This window comes from Trachinotus anak, unplaced genomic scaffold (assembly GCF_046630095.1).
Source record: "Trachinotus anak isolate AG129_WGS33_773 ecotype Australia unplaced genomic scaffold, CSIRO_AGI_Tana_v1 ptg000016l, whole genome shotgun sequence".
Lineage (NCBI taxonomy): Eukaryota > Metazoa > Chordata > Actinopteri > Carangiformes > Carangidae > Trachinotus > Trachinotus anak.
Genome location: NW_027273867.1, coordinates 14,474,667 through 14,497,327, shown reverse-complemented (window position 1 = coordinate 14,497,327; position 22,661 = coordinate 14,474,667). Strand labels below are relative to the sequence as shown.

The 22,661-nt window shown below is 43.0% G+C and overlaps 1 protein-coding gene across 1 annotated transcript in view; it reads left to right on the top strand.

Annotated features, from left to right (window-relative positions):
- pag1 (phosphoprotein membrane anchor with glycosphingolipid microdomains 1) overlaps window positions 1–22,661 on the top strand; it is a 48,849-nt gene that overhangs the window by 773 nt on the left and 25,415 nt on the right. The window lies entirely within an intron of this gene.

Genomic DNA, 22,661 nt, shown 5'->3' with positions numbered 1-22,661 from the left:
ATATCCATGTAACCTTGGTGTTACCTTCAAATGTCCAGGACCACAAACCATAATATTTTTGTCCATGGTCATGAGGTTACAACCTTCTTTATTATGACCTCCCTCTTGTTTGTTTCCTTGTTTACAGTGTGTGTGTTTTCAGGCCAGAAATTAGATATGGTTTGACGTTCCTCATGTGATTGATTCATTTGTGGGTCACCACAATGTGCATGGGAAACTCCAGTGTTTGGCCTCCGTGACTGGGAGATACGCCTGTACTTGTTTACCAGATGCAAATCAACTTCCCCCATGGTACCGGATAGACAGTTGCAGTCACATGCATGCACACACAGACGCACACATCACACCATGTACTGTATGGGTGGTCCTGCGTGGATGTTGCTGCCGAGCCCCCCTGACTATCCCCAGACATGCATAAACAGCACTATCCTCGCTGACGTTGACAAGTACATGGCCCCTCTTCTCATACAGCTCAAAGCCGGCACGCATGTACACATGGACGAACACACACGCTGCATGTGCATATATGTAGACACACACATGCTGCAACAGAAGCAGACACACACACACACACACACACACACGCAATCTTCCGACCGTCTTTCTTTGTAATTGTGAATAAGAATTTCCTCTCTGCTGACCTGCCAAATAAATAAACACTGTTTTTCTCGCTCTGTCAGTTCTCCTTGAGCTCTCTCTTTTTTCCCCCAGAATTCTCTCTTCACATTTACAACGCACGCACACACACACACAGGCACATAGAGCCAAATGCCACCAATAGAAACCCCCCTCCCTCATTCAGAGCTGATGTGTTTAGTTGTTGAATAGGAGCTGTTGGCAGTCCATCCACCCTGCAGCAGCCTGGCTTTCACAGAAGTTGACATTCACTTCAGCAAACACACTTTGGTTCCCTTTGCGTTCACTTCACTTCCTTGTGTTATATGCTAAACATTAATGAAATTGGTATTTCTGTGACATCTTTCAGTAGGAACATGGTAAATAAATACCTACCTGCCTGTTCAAACCAGTAATAGTTGTGTTTTACATAGTAAATGTGCAACCATGCCAAAAATTAGATCTCACATGGAAGCTCCAGTGAAGGTTATTCAGTGCTGAAGTCCAGCATGGAAACTAAATGACTTCAGTGATGTTAAAAGAAAACTCAAAATGCTCAGCCTCACTGTGCATCATCATATTATGTTCATAAGTAGTAAGTAGTATAACACCCACATGTTAAAAGGGTCAGAGCTGGAGCTGACTAAATCTCTGTCACTCTATGAGTGATTGACTGCGTGGAGGCACATGTAAGGGGACAGCAAATGCTTTGTGGCAGTGTGAGCTCTGGAGTATTCATAGCCTGCTGCTAATGCTGGTATTTGGATGGAGACAAGGTTGGATGCTTGCAGCTGTTGCATGTAAGAAGGGAGATGAGTGGGGAGCAAAAGGGCTGAGAGCCTTCACAGAGGAGTTTACCAAACTGCCCTGGGTTTGGTTTGGGTTAATATGGTTTAGCCTGTAACTGTTTTACCAAACAGCAAAGGCAGAAGTACAATGTGCACAAAAAGAACAAGCTCATATGACTGCAGTGAAAGGCACAATAGCTGTTTTTAACTGCCACACTCGAGTACCAAGTAGTTTTAATGCCTGAACCAAACCAAACCACATTTACATTTACATTTCTTTCTGTCTCTAATGATGATCTTGGCCTATAAATGCTACCTGTTGAACCTGTAGGTCAGGTGTCAGTATCATCTCAAGGTTCCTATACAGATGTAAGAATGGGTTGGCTGCTTACGGGAAACAATTTTAGAACAGAACTATTTAACCTTAGCAGGCTGCTGTGACTCTTGTAGGATTTTGAGTCATAGCACCTTGTGGTAAAATGACTTTGTAGAAAGTCATTTGCATGACCGAAAACAATTCCCTGTTTAGGAGGGGCGAGGCTGAACAGCTGCCTGTAGTTGTGCACTCATTAAAACTGGTCATAATGTGTCTGATAGACTGGTAGAGAGCACAGTGATGCCGCTGTACTGGGCCTGACGGTCCTGCTGCTGAAAGGATGAAGTATAATCACGTCCTGTCTGACTGCTGAGAAAGTAGAGTTTCATCATAGGCTGTCAAGATGCCGTTTAGCAGACTACACACATTTCACACTCACTTAGGCTTTAACAAGCAAGAACCCCATCCCCATCATTTGTAGGCAAACAGTGAAGTGTTAGTCTCTGCACCCCAGGTTTTGCAATTACCCTGCATGGCCTGTTTGATGCCCCTGTCCATCTGAGACACACACCTCAGGGAATTAGACTGAGGATGGAGTCTGGAGGAAGCGAGTGTTGCTGTGACTACCAAAGCACTGAACGTTTGTTAAATGTCAGGCTTGCTTTGGATTGAATAGGATTCTATTATGAAAGTGGAAAATACTGTTTTGTACTGGTGAGGCAAAGAGTATTTGTTCTCTCATTGATCTGGAACGCAGCAAAGTAGAGGAGGCGAATGAAATAATTTTCCCTTGTGTTGGTCAGGAGGGGATTTCATGTGATAAAAGCTGTTTGAATTTCCAAGTTTTTGGGGCAAACTGTAGTAGTGGAAGGACTGAAGTAGTTTGCATATTAAAGTCCCTGATTTAATTTCTAAAGGCTTGCGGAGAAATAACGAAATGATCTCATTGTTCAGCTTGAACGTGAATTTAACTTTAGATGGCGATGGGGTTTTCACCTCATTCAAAGAAAGAGGAAACACATAAAGGCCTCTCTCACAGGCCAGTTTGCAGTCAACAAAATATGGTTAGAGGGGAAGACTGAGCTGTTACTTAGAAACACCCAGTTGTTTTTCTGTGTGCCATATATAATATATATTTATAAATATAAACAAAATATACACAGCTTCACAGGCTGATCTAACTGGGTTTAAGGTCCCTTTGCCACTTCTGCACAAAAGCCAAAACTGTATCTCTATAGCTTTTCATTTAAGGCTTCACCAGAGTGCAACACAATGAGTCCGGTGTGAATATTTCTGTAAAAGTTTAAGCATCTTTTTAGATTCAGCCCTTTGATTCAGTGAGGCTCATTTATCTGATATCTTTCCTTCTATCATTTTGCTGTAATGAGCCTGTCTGTCATTTTCTAAGGCGAGGGAACTCAGTGCAGGTGGAGAAATGATCACTCTCTTTCAACTTGTTCACTGTAGCCGCACCAGGGGTGGTTGCCGAAAAGGTCTCGTCTCCTCTGCTTGTGAAGATGAGATCATTTAGTCAGAGTGAGAAATGAAACAGATTCAATCAGAGAGTGAAGAAGGGCGATTGAGCAAGAAAAAGATATTAGACAGAGGGTATGACCGATGAGGAGAATAAAAAATGAGAGAGCAATCCCAATAATAAAAAGAGGATATTGATCTACAGTTCCTCAGTTGGGTTATCGCTGGCGCTCCTCGGTCTCCTCAACAGAATTGACTTGTGCAGAATTGATTTTTCATTTGTTCTGTGCAGTGTAAAGGGCACTTGTTATGTTTTTTTGAAATCTCATTTGCGGTAGTTATTAGAGCACCCATAGCTTCCTCTTCTGCAGGGACACCAGTACACGATATCAGAGGGTGCATTTGACAGAGTTTATGAGTCTGCAGCAGGTTCAGAGCAGCGTTTGGCTCAGAAGTGTAAATTCCCACAGTAACCAACCAGCGTGTGGTTAAAGACAGATGACCGGTTCTTGTTTTAAAAACAGCCCCCCCCCTTTAGTGAAATAAGGACATTTCTCTGTCTGCATACTCAAAGCAGGGAAACTGCTGAGCTGAAATGTTAAATATTATACCATTTAGTCAATAATGGATCAAATCGTTTAACCACAATGAATCTCTTCTTCAGAGACAGATTTTTTACATCTTGTATGTGTGTGTGACAGTCTGTGCTGTGTGTGTGTGTGTGTGTGTGTGTGTGTGTGTGTGTGTGTGTGTGTGTGTGTGTGTGTGTGTGTGTGTGTGTGTGTGTGTGTACATGCTGCACTTTTGATAGCATGTGGCAACACCTTTGGGACAAATAGCAGCTGAGCTCATTATGTAAGCATGCAAACCATAGGAATGCAAATCTTATGTGTAGGTGTTTGTGTTTTGTGTCTCTCTCTGTGTGTGTGTGTGTGTGTGTGTGTGTGTGTGTGTGTGCGTGCGTGTGTGTGTGTGTGCGTGTGTGTGTGCAAGAAACATGCCACACATTGTTAAAAGCCAGACTTGTTTGTCCTGACGTACAGTAGTTGGAATCCTGCCTGATCCTACCCAGAAACAGACACACACACACACACACACACACACGTTCCAGCCAAAACAATGTACACCAACAGAAACACCCTTACACATACAGTATACAAAAACACACAAGCGCATACACGAGAGCCAGCAGACATGAGACAGACATGGACTCACACAAGGACAGAGTCTCAGATCTGAACCGCTCACACATGCATAGAACTTCAAACACACTCGCCTACACAGCGGGTTCCACTTACACACATATTACACTATTGTTTACCTTTTCCATCCTTACAGCACGGTACAGTACACACACACACACACACACACACACACACACACATTATTATCAACTCACTGTGGTCCCTAGCAATTTTCTCATGGATAACAGGCTGGTTCAGCTTGTGTTTGTGTTGCGTGCTGACGGACTCTGTCCACGGCCGCAGCGCTGAAACAGACCTCACCTCCCTGCGACTGTGCGACAGAGCAAGACAGAGAGCGAGAGGGGCGAGGGAGAGTGTGGTGTGGTCGTGGCAAGTAAGCACTGTGGATGCGATTAACTGAGATTGCCATGGGGGAGCTGTAATGGGAAATCAGAGTACCTCTCCCTAAGAATTGTGGGAAACACAAGTTGTTATGTATTCATCCCCTGATGTTAGAGTCTGCATGCAGGGTTTAGGAATCGGAAATGACTTCTGGTGCTCTGGCATTGCTGTCTTGTGTGGGGAAACATTAAAGCTCCACATGGAGTTGGCTCAGTCATCATAAAGGTGGATCTAAACATAAAGAGACATGTCCGTACGCTACATGTAAAACTACAGCCAGAAGATGGTTAGCTTAGCTTAGCATAAAGACTGGAAGCACCTGCGAGGCTTGTTAAGACCCAGGTTAGCTGTTTCCCCCTGTTTCCAGTTCCAAAGTATTTCCAGCCAACATGGAAAACAATTTCTTAAAGTGCTGTCGATGAAACTCTAACAGCTACTGAGCTCTCCTGCCATGCCAACTACGTCCACTGATGGAGGCTGTGTGATACAGCAGGAAGCTGGTCAGTGAACCTGCAGCTGAGATTGTTTTATGTCAAATTGCCATTGCCAAGGTAAAGAAGGAACCTTAATGCTTGAAAAAAAATGTTTTGTCACGTACCTCATGGTTTCTAGCTCTGCTAGATAGTTTCTGTTTTATCTAATTAGGTTTCAAGATCTGTCTCTAAGGTTTCTGTTGCCAACCCTGTTCAGTGGAGGTTATGGCGCTCAAAGCATAGAAATGACATTTGAGAAACACAACAGGGGCGTGTGTTTCCTGGGAGAAGCTTCAGATTACTCCAGATAAGCAGTTATTGTCATGAATACAGCTCTTTTTTAACTTTGATTTGGCAAGAAAACCATCGCACTGTGCTGAGATCTGCTGGAGTTTTACTCCAGTTCAGCTGATGTACTGTAAATAATACCAGGTTCATGCTAGTTTCCCATGTTTGAATGCTATTGAAGGCAGCTGTCTGCTGTTATTGTTGCTTCTAACTTGCCTCAAGTCATATGGAGTGATGCCAAGGACCGGGAGGGGACAAGTAGCAACATCCTCTCTGCAGCAGAAAGAGTAGGATTTGTGGGAAGTGTGGTTTTACTTTTGATGAATACAAACTGTAACACCTTTAAGTGCCTGCATGAATAAGCTGTGAACAAATGGTGACCAAATGAATAACAGCTTGCCAAGTGTGGAGAGGTGAGGTGAGGTAATGCACAGTTGACATGGTTGAGTGAACAGAGTATGTATAGACTGTCTCTTCTCCTTGGTGTTAAGTTTTGCTGATGCAGCACACACACACACACACACACACACACACACACTGCAGCAGTGGGATTCTGTAATGTCACCCAAGGGGAGGATCCTCATCTCTTCTGGCTAAAGCACTGCAGGGTGGGCACACACACGTACGTGCACGAGTTGTACACACATAGATACGTGCACATTAAGCAAAGGGGTACGCAGAGAAGGTCTGCATGCACACTTACATGTGCAGTGAGCCCTATCTGTATTCTGTAGAGCCTGCCCTTTTTTTTGTCTTTGTGAGAACAATATCTGTTTCTCTGTGTCAAACCTGTTTGTCTTTTTTCGGTCTCTCTGTTTTTCTCTGGGCATCCCTGCCCGCAAAAACAATCAGGTTTTGTGACGATAGGGAGCAAGTAATAATTTTATCTTGGACTGTTTTGTTTTTATAGTGTTAGAAATGTATGATACAGTAAGGCAGTGTTCTGTCAGTGCTAAGCGGGCATCATGTGTTTGTGGGATCAGGGCTTCAGCATCATGTGTTGAGTGAGGAGAGAAATAAAATATCTGTTCATGGATGTTTTATAAGTGGAGCTGTACGATGGTTTGTGGAAAGATAATGAAAAGATGGAACACAAAGAGACAATTGTTGGTTAGCTCTCTGATGTCTGTGTGTGTGTGCGCGTATTTCGCATTTGTCCAACATGCATGCACATACATCAGCTGATAGTGTGGTGAGGGTTTGTGCTCTACGGGGGTGGTTGTTTGCTTTGTCTATGTGCAGTCAGATGGAGAATGCGTCGGCCACAGGATTGGCTTCCATACATCACCAAGGACCTTGGTCTGGCCGACACCACTTTACACCTTTTCTCTCCATCTGTCTGCGTCTGTCACTCTCTCTTTCTTTTCTCCCCTCTTTTTTCATTTCTGTTCCCCATATGTAAGCTTATTGCACTTCTCTCCAGTCTACCTTATTTTTCTTCGCTCCCCTCCCGCCTCCTTTTCTTTCTTCACCTGTCCCTCCTCCTCATTTTGACTTGCATTCCAATCCTCCTCCTCTCTGACCTTCTGTCACCATGTCTCACTTATTCACATTTCCCTTCAATTTGTCTCCTTTCCATTCCTCTTTCTATATTTGTCATCGGCCTGTCTTGTACCCTTTCTCCTTGCACTCTCTCACTCTTACCACCTTCTCTCTTAGTCTCTAATGCACTCTGAAAACCTGCAAAACCAACGCTACCAGTGGCATCGATCTTGAGCAGAGGCAGTTGGGCTCACATACGCTCACATACAGACGAAGATAGTTGGTCCGGCTTTATAATTAAAGCGTACCTCCCTTCCCTTTTCCCAAGCAGGCTCATAATAGGAAATGCCCCCGTTATCTCTACGGGCACTGGCGTATTAATATAAGCCATAGACAAACAAGGTGTGGGTACGTGCTCTGCTAGGCCCGCACTCTGATAAAATGCAATAGCACAAGGCTGATATTACAGCAACCTTTTCAAACTTTTTTCCTCAAGGTTGTTGTACTGTTTGCGTAGTAATGTGTGAGAGCAGGTGAAGAACAGATAGGTGTGAAAAGAAAAGAGGAAAATATGGGAAATTAACTGCAAGATAGAGGTCTCCGGGATCACAGATCATTTTTTTTAAGTGCAGTTTCTTTTCTGTTTTTTTTTTTTTTTTTTTTTTTGGTTGATTGAATAGAGGTTAGAGAACTGAATGTGAAATGAAAAGCAAAAGCCAAAGGGCCAGAATCAGTCTCACATTGTTGTGAATGCTTGATTGCATGAGAAAGAATACTCTGTTCCATTCGGAGTAAGGCTGGTTTGATTGGCTGGTTGTTGATGTTGAGTAGTTCATCAAAACTGTTCCAGATTAATTTTCTTCTAATCAACCGATGGTTTGGTTACTAGAGGTCTGGTTTCAGCTAAATTCAGCAGCTCATCTTTGGAAAATATGGGTTTCAAGGAGCTTGATGTGGGGATTAGCTGGTGAATTACTGTAGCTGGTGAGTTAACTGCTAACATGCTAGCGCTAGTCACAATAGCTCCTCGAGCTCAATGACATTTTCTTTGCACGGAACATTTTCCTCCTCTTGCTTGCAGTTTGTTTCATTCAATAAAGAGTTTTATTGAGGATAAAATGGGTGCTAGCAAACAACTGCCAGCTAGCGAGCTTGTTAGCTCTGCTGTTAATAGGAAAATAGTGGTGCATCACAATGAACTAATAAGCTACATTAACTTCAACCGTCAAGACAGCTTGATACTGGTCAATGGGGCAGATTTCTGGGTCTAATTTCACTTTGCTCCTGCGTGTAAATCCACTAATCTCTGATGACATTGGAGTGGTTCGGTTTTGATGCAAAATTTTGTCCCTTCGTCAATGTCGGGCCTTGATTCGGAAGCAGATTGAAGTTTCAGTTCTGCAAACTCAGTTCTTCTGCCTGTGATATAATGTTTTAAACATTAAATAGGATCGTATGGCCAGTGAATGGGAGCTGCAGAGGCTGTGGTCACGGCAGGGTCAACGGTTTAAGTGTAAGGCGAAGGTCAAAAGCAAGAGACCATTGCAAGGTCACTTTGAACTAGACTGAAATGACACTTTCATAATCTGTTTTGTCTTTTTTTTTTTTTTTAAACCTTCCTTCAGTGAGGAACTAGCTATGAAACCATGATAAGATAACCAAGATAAGGTAACTGCCCAACATTTTTTTTGTTTTGTCAGTGATTTCTTTCATCACCATTGAGCTTGAGTGAGTGAGTGACTCTGCCCTCACTTTAATATGAGCAAAAATAAGGAAGTGATCAGTTTTCTGTCTTGCCTCATAGTGTGTGATTTTTTTTTTTTAAAGCTATTATCTGGTACAGAGGAAATGACTGTCTAGTTTTATCCATTTTTCTCCAGAGAGTAGCCTTTAGCCTCATTGCAAATGACTGTTTACAGCAGGGAAAGTATTTGTTAATGGACTGTAGGGCATTATGTCACCAGAGAGCGTGATGTGTGTGTGCGTATGGGAGGATGAGAGAGAGCGGGGCAGACAATGTTTGTGTGGTCGAGGCAGTCTGCAACAATTTGCAACATGAGAATTGTAGGAACGCTTGAGAAGGATGCAATTATAGCCATTAGGACTGTGTGTGTTTTCTCTGAAATGAGAGGATTGCTTATACTGATATCTGCAAGTCATTCAGGGAATTTACTCTCTGTCTTCTTGTGTTTTCCTATGCTCCATCCTCCTCCTCCTCCTCCTCCTTCCTTTCTCCATCTCTGTCACTGCTGAGCTCTTTGAATAGGCTGGTTGTTTGCCCCCGCTGGCTTATGGTAAATATGCTTCACTGTCCGGGGGCAGCAATAACAAAATGTAAAGGAAAGAGGAGAGAGAAAAAAAAAGAGACAGAGAACGAGAGAGTGGCACAGGCAGAGAATTAGACAGAGTCCTGAATGAACGAGTAAATAGAATTAGAGAAAAGATGTTTGAGCCAAGTGGAAGAACAAAGAGTTGATTGTTGAGGTTAGCGAGGGACCTTTTGGTTCCTGGACAGTTTGTCCCTGGTGTTTTTCTTAGACTCTGATGAGAAGCTTTATTTCTTGAACAAGAACTACTTAAAAGGTAATTTCACAAGCATTATGGTTTGCCTCAACAGTTAGGGCTAGGAACCTCTGTACTTTTGGCCTCGAATGATTGCGCAGATTCGGATTCTGAGTACGTGATAAATCATTCAGTATGCTTTATAGGTCTGTTATAAGCCGTTAGCAAGAATACATTTTATGTTGCAAGGTTGTGAATCTCTAGAGTTTGTGCTTTCTAGTTGGTAATAATGCAGTCATAAATGTTGGCAATTCATTACTAAAGGTTTGAAAAAGCTATTTGTAAATTTTGCTATTGCTACAAAGCCAACTTTAGCATTAACAGCAGTTTACTGACCAGCCTAGAGGAAATATTGCGAGCTCATTAAACCTCAAGAACTGTCTCCAGCAGTGGAAAGCAACGCCAAAGTTAACTCTCATCTCTATCACCATCTTTTCTTCTACTGAATTGCTCCGACTCGTCTCGTCGCTTAACCATAGCGACTCACTGTAGCCCCCAGCCTGGCCTGGAGACGCTCCTTACAGAGAGTATTATAACCTCTAATCTTGTAAACACAACATCGGCTGAAGCTCTTGTCAAGCAACAATCACCACCACCTGCTCTTAGCAAGAAACCACATTAAGCAGCAGAGAAAATTTACAAATAGCCCCTTTAGTAAGTTGTAAATAAGTTGATTTCATCATTATTATTAAAACCTTTAGTTCCAAATCATAAATCCATTATGTAGAGTGTCTTAAAGTTACAGTGTCTTTTCTTATTCTTTGGTCCAGTTATTTATCATAGTTTACCCAATTTTTGGATGTATTTCATGTAGGCAAATGTGACGTATGCCTACGTGTGTTTAGGCAGCATTTGACATTTTGAGAAGTTTTGTTTTTTTGTTTTTTAAACTCAATATATCTGTAGAAGTACGAGTATAGAACATTTTCAAACAATACCCAGTCCTAGGAAAGAGCTTTAATTAGTCAGCAGGAAATTAATCAGCAAAAATTTGAATGTATTTCGATTAATTAAAAGTCATTTTTTATCTAATTCCAACCACACTCCAATTTCAAGCATGAAAATTGGCTGCTTCTCTTGATAGAAAACTGAATACGTGTGAATTTAGGAGTGGTATTTCGAAAAATCAAGCAATTTTCACCTCAGGCTGTGAGAAATTTTAATTGCCTTTTTTTTTTTTTTTTTTTTTTTTTTTTACTGCTGGTTTTATTGACCAAATGATTTATTGATTAATTGAGATAATAATGAGCAGATTATGAGATAATGAAAATAATACAGTGAAATACAGCGGGGGATTAAAAGAATACACAGGGAGGATGAGAGGATATGGGAAACATCAGGTGATGTGTTGCCTCATCTTCACTCAGCTTGCCTTTCACACACGTTTTTTTTTGTTCACAGCTCAGTGAGATTGGGAAGTGTACAGGTGTGGCCTAGGGAGTAGCACATCTGAAAAATGCCAACAAAGCCTAAATGCTCGAGTTGTGCTGTGGAAGCTGCACCTTCTCTTCAGATAGCGGGAGAGGGGGTTTTGACGAGGGGAAAAAAAGAGGGAGGGGAAGATGAAAGTGGTTTGCCTTCCAGCTTCTGGTAAAGGAAGTGAACTCAGTGCCAGAGAGAGGGAGAGAGAGGCATTTTTTAAAAGAGAGAGATGTGAGCTTGAAAACCGAAGAGACCCACCACAGCAGGGTGCTGTGCTGAGCTGCACTGAACAGCGACATTAAAAAGGTTTTGAACCAGAGCCAGCCCCCTGAGCTCTCTACAAATACTGAGAGACCAAGGAGAGGGGGGCGGGGGTGAGGAGAGGAGAGAAAAGTTAAAGAAAATGGAGGATTACAAGGGAGGGGTGAAGATGAAAAGAGGTGCAAGGAGACAAGAAGAGAGGAGGATGGTGGAAAATAGGAACGGGAAGATGAGGAAAAGTGAAACCCTGGTGGTCAAGTGAAGTAACGTGGCTTCCGCTGTCTTCTTTTAAGTTGACAAAGTTTGGGATTGAGCTCTGAAGAGTTGTCTAATTGTGTTTAACTCTCTGGGAGACAATGTGCTTTCTTTTATAATCAGCTGCAAACACTGCGTGTACAAACGGGAGGCATGAAGCAGAAATTCAAACACTAATACTCCCTTTGAGAACTGAGAACAGTTTAACTTTACTAAAAGCTCTACTTTAGGTGGAGGTTTGGACGTGACTCCCTCAGAAATGAATTCAGGGGTGTCTCTGGATCCGGAGGAATGTAGGAATAGACAGATGGAGCGGAGGATACGGAAAGAACAGGAGACGAGGAGGAGGAGGAGGAGGAAGAGGAATTTGGGGAAGTGAGCCAATGGCAACTCTGAGACGGGCCAGAAAGTGACAGCAGGAAATCCAACATGTGATCAAAGCTACTTGATGCTGATTCACTAGACAAAACAAACCTTAGAATTTCTGAGCACGCAGAGGTAAACTCTCAGTCGTAGGCTCTGCTTCATGTCAGATTCTCGAACACCGCAGGGAGTTTGTAATCCTGCATAGTTTTGAGAAAGAAATTGCATCATCTCAAAAAACCTTAAAGCGTCAGTGAAATGGGAACGAGTGTCTGAGCAGAGAAATGGGTTCTTTGAACCTAGACTGAAAATTATTTTAGTCTTTTTTTTTTATTGTTTACCACTAACAATTATTTTCATATTCAGTTAAGAAGGAGATTGTTTCCTTTGGCTATAAAATGTCAGAAAATACCTTTTTTATTTTAAAAAAGAAAAAAAAAGGTGATAGGAGGCTGTATTCAGATGACCTGGTTTTAATGACCACTTATGACAAAAATAAGCAAATCCTCACATTTGAGAAGCAGGAACTGCAAATTCTTTGTTATTTCTGCTTGAATTAAGACTGAAATGATCAAATATCAAAGATTCTTTTTCTGTTGATCTGCTTCATGATTAATTGACTACTTTAGCTCTATCACCCACACTTAAAAAGTATCCTGAAAGATCATCATGATTCACTTGAACCAAAAAGGTGATTGAAATAAGCCGATTATGAATCCACGCTGACAGATGGCTGTTTGGAGGTGTTTCTCTTTGCTGCAGCTTTGCTGCTGCATTGTTGCCCTGATTTGAATAAATGTTGAGGGAATTGTTCTCTCTCAAGTTGTCAGGAGCAATGAAAAAACGGTTTGATGAAGGCTGTTTTTGTCTGGCATAAATAGGACCTGTTCGGTCCCCCTGTGTCGTGTTTGATAAGGAGCAGGCTGCAGTGGCTGCTGCAGTGCTCGAGCAGGAGAGACGCAGAATGGGGTGGGGGGGGATTCCACAGCAGCCTCCTCTGTATATAATTTGTCAGTTTTCGCCTCTCCTGTCTCTACATTAGCACTTTTCCTGTTCATTGTGACGACAGAGACACAGACCCGTGGCAATAAACACACATCCGGCCATAAACCGGTAAATTAAGAGCCTGACTCAGAGCAACAAATGAGGCTGGGGGATTAGCTTCTTTTCAACCATGTTATGAAGGTTATTTTTAGGCTCTTCTCAGCCACACAATGCCTCATAAAAAAACAAAGTGAGTAGGGTTTGGCTTCTGACTACAGATCTCTAGCTGTGTGTCTGTGGGTGAGGTTTTAGTGGGTTTGAGTATCTCATTGCTACATGAGCTGTCCAGTAAATGCTGGATGTCAGAAAGCAGCATGACATAAAATGTTGTTTCCTCAGACATGAAAAGTGGCCTGTTATAGAAATTATTTAAAATGAAGCTGAGTTTTTTATATTTCAGTTTATCTCTGTTTTACACACACCAGGAGACCTGGCCCTCTTTTCCTCCAAACATATAAATGAACAAACCCCTGCCTTGTGTGTTCACACACACACACACACACACACACGCACACACACACAAACAAACAGAGAGAAATCAGTGTTGGCCCTCAGCCTCCACAGTAACTAATCACTCAGACAGCGTGGTCGTGCCCTCTCATTAAGCATGCTGTATGCTGAAAGCAACACTGCTAATGACTGTGCATTGCCTGTTGTGCACTTACACATTACTCTCAGGATTAATGCCATAATAGTTGGCTTAAGCTACACAAACTCAGACAGACAGCCAGACAGCCAGACAGACGACACCCCTGCCCAGCTGTTGCACAGACGTGTTGTAGGAGAGAGGGTGATTTTTCCGCCATGAGATAGTCCTATTAGCAGCAAAGGAGCTGTCAGTGAGTGTGTGCAGATTCGGTGCTTTTCTGTATTCTATCAATAAACAGAAGCTATGCAGAGAGTGTAACATGAAGCCCCCTGCGGTGCTCTCCCAACAATACCGACACTGTTCCAGAAACTTCACATCCCATTTGTTCTGATGTCAGCGCTGCCGCTTCACTCCAAGCTGTTTTAGCACTCGTTTTCTTGCGCTGTCATCTTGCATCCGCTCATGGCTGCAAGTGAGCATATACGGTGAGCCCGCTCATCTATTCTAGCAGAGTCAGCCTCCTTGTGCTTCACGAGCTCGATGTTGTCGGCCGAGCATGCACAGATTCAATCAGCACGAATTTGCAGGAGTGCAAATCACAGCAGAGCTGAATCCAAGTCGGTATTGTGCACCGCCTGAAACACACAATCTGCTTCTTCTTTTATGGTATAAGGGGGTGGGGTGCAGAAACAGTGTGCAGTCATATATGGACATAAAATTCCTCAATGTGATGTTATTGACACAAGTGGGTTTTCCCTTTGTTTGCACTTAATGCTTTAGCTTCTTTTGAATTTTGCCTGTCGATTGTGCCTAAAGACAGTCTTTTGATTTGTCTCTTGCTGTTAGCTGGTGATGAATTGCGTGGATTGAGTAACACCATCGATTTCTCTTTCTCACTGTGAGGCAGCATATCGACTGTCTCAGTAACTTAATCATATTGATAATGGCACAGAGGAGAGACTGCGTGTATGTATACAAGTGTATGCAGGCTTGTGCTTGACACCGCGTTTCACATTGTGCACAGGTATGAGAGGGCGCGTGTGCTGTGTGAATATTTGTGTTTGCAGGAGGTGTCAGTACACGTCTTTGTGTTGTGTTTTCATGCATACACAAGTGTTTTTATGCCTGTGCGTGTCTGTCAGTGTGTATGTGTGCAGATCTGAAAGGTCGGCATTATCAGCCTCTTGGCAACAAGCAAACGGAGAACCACTGAGTTCTGTTGTGCCTGTTCATCGTCAAGATCCTGTCGCCCTGGGTTACAGGGTTGCTAGGGGATGGATGGACAGACTGGCATCACCAAAGTGCCAGCCAGGCATGTGGGCTCGCTGCATCCTGATTTCCTTTTTACTTCACCATCCTTCACCCTTGGATAGTCTACCTGGAGAGGGCTGTGAATTTATTTTGCCTCTGTGAATGAAAAGTCACCGATTTTTATTTGAGAGAAAAAGAGATACTCTTCAGTTGAATTCAGATGAAGGGGCTTTTTCAGAGTTTTTTAGTTGGTTATGTTCAAGTCAGTTTCCCACAGTAGGTGCTGCTCAGAAAGTCACCGCTCCAACTATGTTTTGCAGACGCCTTGGGTCTAATGCCAGACAATTTGGGGATTAAGAAGCAAAGTTTGTGTACTTGTGAATATTTGCCTGTCTGTTAAATAAAACCGTTGCATAAGCAGGGTGTGTTCTCTCCTCGCGAACAGGAAGCCAGCGTGCTGTTTCATCTTCCTCCTCCTCCAGCCCAAACCAACCCAGTCATTTCTATTCTGTCACAATTAGTAGCTGACAAATCGTACATTATGACCAGACTTCCTGTTTGTTTCTAATTATTGAGTGTCAGGGTGATGAATGCGTTTGTTTTTTCACTGTAGATGATTGAATCCTTTTAATAGATTGTGTCGTTTATTATTACTGTGAAGTACATAAATAATCATGAAGCTGCATTGAGATGGATGTTGTTTTAAGATATGTTGTGGTTGTAATGTGTGCCTGTGTGTGTGTGTGTGTGTGTGTGTGTGTGTGTGTGTGTGTGTGTGAGTGAGTGAGAGAGGAAAGGAGTGGAGGTTTGAGGCGCCAGCAAAGAGGATATGTCTGGCAGCTGTGTCACTTCGCAGAGTAAAGGCTTATGGGAGAATTACAATGAATGAGCAGGAGGACCCACACACACACACATACACACAACTTTCCCTCTACAGTGTGCGTGTGTGTAAAACAGCGAGTGTGTCTGTGTGTAGAATATGTTCATCGCTCAGTTGCCAGTGACTCGCGACTGTGGCATTCACAGCAGCTGGCACGGCATTAGTCACAGTCTACCTGTGATTTTTTTCGGCAAACGAACACAGCGACATAAAACATGATCACACATACATATGTGTTATGCAAATACTTATTTAATAAACTCCAGTTGACAACAGGGATTGATAGATTATTTACTTTACATAAACCAACCAGACATTGATGCTTTAAACTGCTCAGTTTACAGCATGTAGGTGAGAAATAATGGAATAAAAGCACATGAAGGGCAGGTTTCTATCTTGCAGTAACTGTAGGATTACTGTGTGGTTATTATAGTCACATTATAGGAGTGTTTTAATACTGTGTTACTTATCGCCAGTGACTTCTAACCGTCTAAACCATAAATTCAGCTCTTTTCAATCTCAGTGCCACTTGAACATGATTGCAAAACATGAGCTCTATAAACTTGTCAGAGAGCCAAACCCCACCCCCACCCCCCCCACCTCCCACACACACACACACACACACACACACACACATATATACATAAACACACACACACACCCCCCAGACGCACTCCAGTGATGTTCACAGCCACTCAGTTGTCTGGACTAATCGATGTGTAATGTGTCTGTGAAAACTTGTGTGTGCTTGTGTTTTCTTCGTGCGAATGTGTCATCTCTCTCACTCGCTCTCACACCACACTTCAAGGTTGTTGTATATCCGCCAGGCGCATCCCAGAGTGTCTCTGAGCCCGGCAATATGCATTGTCATTTTTACAGCCTATTATGGGGACACGCTGCTTTGGTGCGACACGGCCCGCCGAGCGATAACGAGGCCAGGGGAGGGTGTTCGACCTCTGAACATCAGAAGGGATGTTAACAAGCTTTCCTTGATCCCCGGGTGTATGTCAAACAACACGCATGCTCGTGCAGATGTGTGGTTACACACGAGCTCTCTCACATGACAGCATACACCAGTACAATTACATACATTCAGAATTCATTCACAGCTGAGCAGGAGCAGTCAGAAAACCTTAATATCCTGCTGTACTGATGCAGTCTGGCCCCACAGCTTTCACAGTTCTGTTGTTTAAAGTGTGTAGCTAATTTAATTATTTTCATTCATTATTGATGTGTAACTGTTCCACTTAACTTATGAATAATTCTTTCTGTGTAGGGTCACACATACTGACACATGTTCACCATATGTCATCAAAGCCCAAACTGATGTCTTAAAATAACAAATCTTGTCTCATTATATAAATAGCCTCGCTTTTTCCACCATACAAATTATGAATTGGAAGATTTATACCATGCATCATGTAACTACAGCTGCCACTAACAATCAATGAGGCCACTTATTTTGTCAATCAAGTGATTAATCATTTGGTGTCTAAAATGTAAGAAATTTTGTAACACATAGTTTAATGATTAATCAGCTGTCATAACTGTTGCCAGTTCATTTTCTGTTAATTGACTAATCAACCAATCATTTCAGCTCTGGCGTACTCTGACAGACTCCAGCTGGGGACCTGATCACCTGCAAACACCAACTCCCTCTTCCAATATAGTTGTTTGTTAGAAACCTGGACGGACAGACACTAAAAAAAAGCCACATGGACAAATCCTGTCATTTCCTGACCATGAAGCTGCATCATTTACACAGTGGAGGACTATAAGCCCAGCTGCAGTGTCAGCAGCTCCTCTTCATGGGCCAGTGCACTAATGAACACCATGTCGCGCTGCAGGTTTGAGTCCAGGTTGTGACATATCTCATCCTCATTATGCATCCTGCCTTTGCTGTTGCTCCTAACTTTGCAACCAATAAAATCGACATTCCCCTCCAGAAACTTGGGACGTTCCACTCAGCAAATCTCAGAAACGGGCTATGGAGCTCATTATTGAATCATCATATGGGCTGGCAGCTCTATGCGTAGATAAATTATTCATGGGAGTAAAATCTGGGGTGAATAACAAGTTCCTCTGTGTTCACTTAGGATTGTAAACCCATGTGCAACATCAGCCAGAGATCTCAGGTAAATAACTTCCTATCAGAAGATTTTTACATCCTTCCAAAGGTGCTGAGATTTGGCCGTTTTCTCAAGGGGCTAAACTGAGTCCCTCGGCATCTTGTCTCGCCTCAGCAGTCAATTCACATCTTCTTCTACTTCCTCTTCACTCTATCTCTTTCATTTCCTTTAGAAATCTTAGAGGATGAGGTGGGGGCTTTTTGGAATAACTCCAAACATCTGTTAAAGCTTCCTCTACCTTTATAGATCTCCACATGAAAGGGCTCTCAGCTTGACACTTTCTTTTAGCATTTCAGCCTAATTTAATAGGCCGTCATGACCGCACAGTGAAATATAAGGCCATAATAACCAGAGGAAGTGTGGTACCGTATCACATTGACTAGCTCTCATTCTCTCCTTTTAATTACCGAAGCAAGAAAATCAATAGAAAAGGTGCTTTTGAAGCCAACTGATACTTTCCCCCCAGTAGTCAAGAATGACGAGCACGAATGATGAAATGAAGCTTCAAGTCAGTGCAAGTTTTTGGTGTTTTCTCGGATTTTAGATTCCTGAGAGAGTCGCTTGCGTTTCAACCTTAGAGTTACACTTCAAAGTCAAAAATGTGTTTTACTTTTCCGGCTTCCAATTTTTCTGTTACCTTCATATTCCCTAGATATGTTTTTTCCTTCTCCCATGAGGTTTTTCTAAACAATTGTGTCAGCTTGTGCATGGACAGCTTCGCAGACAAAACACACCGCAAAAGGACTTGAAAGCTGAACTGAAAACAGCTTCTCTCGCTGCTGAAAACAAAGGGAATCCACCCTTGCCAACTTCATACACCCATGGGACTATTTTTGAAGCAGTTGTGGCTAGTTTAGCCCCAGCAACATTGGCTGCAACCAGCTGTTTATTAGTGGCCTGTCAGCAGAACAATAGCTGCTGTGGCCACGTGCAGAAGGAAAGGCAACTCTGCTAAGATAGGTGACAAGGCTAACCACAGGACAAGGCCAAAACACAGTAAATTAGCTGCTGTTTACTTTTGCTTGTCTAGACCTGTTCCTACTAATTAAGTGTGAAGAGCCCCCTTGTGGATTTCTGATCTCTGAGGAATGAGCTCTCAAGGTTACTCCTGCATGTTTCATTGTTTGTGCTGCTTTTGAAATGAAGCAGTGCTTGACCCATTTGTGGCCCCCAGGTCTGTGAGCTGTTGGCGTTAGCCCTACAGTAATCCCCCAGCGACCCAGAAAGTCATTTCTAGAGCAGGTGGTTATGTGGGCCGAAGGCCTAATAACACAACAATGGCGTCATATGGCTGAGAAAGTGTTAAAGACAGCAGGGGGCTGGCATCACAGTGTACATTATTTATACCTGGTCACTGCAAGACTCTTTGAGCTTTATGGGATGCAAGTGTATTTGATTATAATTGTCTAAAAGCAGCTGAAGTGCATCTTGGGTATGTAACTTGTCAGCACGCACACTCACACACACACATGCACACACACATTTAGGATTGTAGAAATTGTAGCGTGTGTGACCTAGAGGCTTTTATTAACAGGAGAAAGGCTGATGTCACTTATTCGAGCCATCCATACATAGGACTATAGTGATGTATTGTGTGCATGGTCATGTGCGCACCACAGGCGAGCCATATTGCAGAGAGTTACTGCCTGAGTTTTTCATTCAATCTTAGGACCCCTGCTTTAGCCCCAATGCTAATGTCTTCAGTATGGCTAGGTGCAGCTGTACCATTTTACCCCTAATTCTGCAGTAGTTTGTACAAAGCACATTTAGTACAAAACAAAGGGGTAAAGGTTGACATATTTCCCAGCATGCAGCTGCATTCCTATAGCCTCTCATGAGGCTTTTTGTGGGACAGCGCGAGGACAGAGGGGGTACGCCAAAAGGACAGTCCTAACAAACTGCACTGTTCTCTGGGGCATCTTTTTCCAGATGAGGCCCTTGTCTCACGGCCTCAGATGATGCACTCTTAAAGTGTGTGTGTGTGTGTGTGTGTGTGTGTGTGTGTGTGTGTGTGTGTGTGTGTGTGTGTGTGTGTGTGTGTGTGTGTGTGTGTGTGTGTGCGCACACGTGTGGGTGGCCTGTTTACATTCCTCTGATTCCTCACGGGAATCCCGCTCTCTATCCTCTGTTCCCCAGCTCATTTGCCTGGGAAGGTGAATGTGTGTGTGTGTGTGCGTGTGTGTTTAGGATATTTTTAGACTTCTCTCTGAATTACAATTGGTCACTGTCCTCAGACCAGCTCTTACTCCTGGTCAAACTTTACTCCCTCACAAACACACACATCCTGATGGACTCTTTAACCTTGGAGGGACTCCCATTGGAGTTGAAAGTGGAAATGAGTTGTTCATGTGAACAGTGCGCATCTAAATGCATCATCCTGTTCCTCTCAGCTATGTATCCTGAGCACCCACACAGTTGTTGTATATAAATGTTTCCTGTGTGTTTATTTTCAAATTAAAGCTTGCATTTTGTCCATCTTCCAAACCGAGTCCTCTAATCAAGATTTCTAGGAAACCTTACACAACAAATTTATCATCAGAAGTGTGGAGATTGCAACTGTCATTTTTGTGCCCAAGCAGCTTAAAGGGCAAAATCTGCAATCTCTTCTCTGGCTCCGTTCACACTGTTAATTCCTCCTCAAGATATGATTATACGCTCCTTGCTGTGTCAGCTTATGTTGAACTAGTCACCTTTTTCTATTTTCCTCTTAATCCTCCAAATCAACAATCACACCGAGTCAAGCCTGGATTTGTGCTCTTTTTTGAAGATTATTTTCATTCTATTTTTTGCTTTGTTGGATAGTAAACAGGAGAGAAAGACTGGAGCGACAGCTGATAGCGAAGATGCCATGTTACAGAGATCAAGAGCTGGTTTACTTCACTCCCAATCCGTTTTTCATTGAATTTACTCCCTCCTTTGAGAATTCCTTGACATCTGCTCCGAGCACCATCCTGCCTGCTCTGATAGCCTGACTCACGATAATTGATGTGACACTGATAGACACTCAGGAAGTTCTTAAGTAACTATTCCAGAAAGACAAGTCATCATCACCATAATATGATGTCATATGTTGCATTTTACATTTCACCCAGGGTGATAGCAATAGGGAAAAGAATCGCCATCAGCAGCACTCAAGAGGTCAGAGCAGTGTGGAGTGTGTGTGTGTGTGTTGTGCAGTGGGTTAAGTGTCCGGGGCTTTGCTAATGGCCTGATATGAGTTTGCGGTCAGGAGAATTGAACGGTAATTTACAAATGCCGGGAGGAGTGTGTGTTGGGTTCGAGTTCAGACGTGCATCTGCTGAGTGCTGCGCAGTGTTGTGTATGCACTGTATGTTGTGGATAAACCTGGAGAAATGAATGGAGAAACATAATGAGTGCGGATGTTTCTACACAGGTTCACTGCAATTAACATCCAGTCATGCTCTGCGGCATGTACAGATGGGTGAGAGATGAAGCTTTAGTGATGTCCCTCACTTGTATGTCGCTTTGGATAAAAGTGTCTGCCAAATGTTAAGTCAATGTAATTTATATAGAGCTAATTCATAACAGAAGCTTCAAATAGAGGAGGACCTTCTCTTTATAGCATTATTTACAGAGACCCAGAAATTCCCACCGCGAGCACCAAGAGTTTAAACGGAAACGCATCAGTGTCGTCAGTGCACAGATTCTCCAACTCTCCTGAACTCTACTGGCAAAGATGAAGACCATAACTTAAAGAGATACTCCCTCAGTTGGTATTCTGATGATAGTGAAGCGTTGTCCAAAGAGCCTGATATACTCAAAAATAAGGCACATGGGCAGCGGACGCTCCCTTTGCTGTCTATAGGTGGGCCTGTTAGTGTGAGTGCTGTCGCTGCGTACGGTCCGCACATACAGACCGTCACTTATAAGCCACACAGACTCTTGTAGCTATTTTGATGGCTTGTGTTAGATGGAGGAATAATGGATGGGAAGCCTTATGTATTCCTCTGCGACCATTTACTGGCTGGTCAGTCTTTGAGTTGACTCACCACTGGTGGTTCAGGCACAGCAGTCACTGGTGTATCTCTCAAGAACTGGCAAAGTTATGTGGTAAAAATGATATAAGAACGCAAGATCTTTTGAAAAGAAGAATCTGGATGAGAACAGATTATACAGCATGTACGAGTCAGTCATTTCACCTAGTTAGCCGTCATGTTATATGACAAATTTACATACATTACATGCACTCCTTACGCTTAAGCAGCACTTCAGTAAGTCACGACAGCATACAGACACACAGGAGACATAAGAATATGCAGAGCGTTGAGCTGAACAGAAGACCTTGGATGTATCTCTTATGAATTGACAAAGGCACACAGCTACCAGCAGAGAGTTGTATGTGTACAGTTGATAAGCCTTAATTATTTTGTGAAAGCCTGCGTCTGTAGGCCATATACCCTCAGTCAGTCTGTGAATAATATCAGTGAGTGTCACCTCTGTCTGCCCCACTGTCTCCACACATCTTGCCACATTATCCGCCCACTGTGTCGAAATGGATTTGCCTCTGGCCGCCGCAGCTTCCTTGAAAGTGTCAGTGTGAAGGTGTCTCAGCTGCATTTTCCTCTCTGACTGCTGCCTGCACACTCAGTGCTTTTAATGTATTCTTTCACTTCACTCACTCCGTCTTTCTCTCTCAGTCACGCTGATGCCTGTCGCCTGCTAATTGGTTCGTCTCTATTCGGATGACTCTGTCTCTCTCTGTCTGTGTGTGTGTCCTCTCCTCGCTGTATTTTTCTGTCTAATCTAGTGTGCATGCCCGTGTGTGTGTGTGTGTGTGTGTAAATAATCCTGCACATGTGTGTGTGTGTGTGACTGACAGCAGATTTTCCGCCACCAGCAGGCGTTCTGTTTGCTGCTCTGATG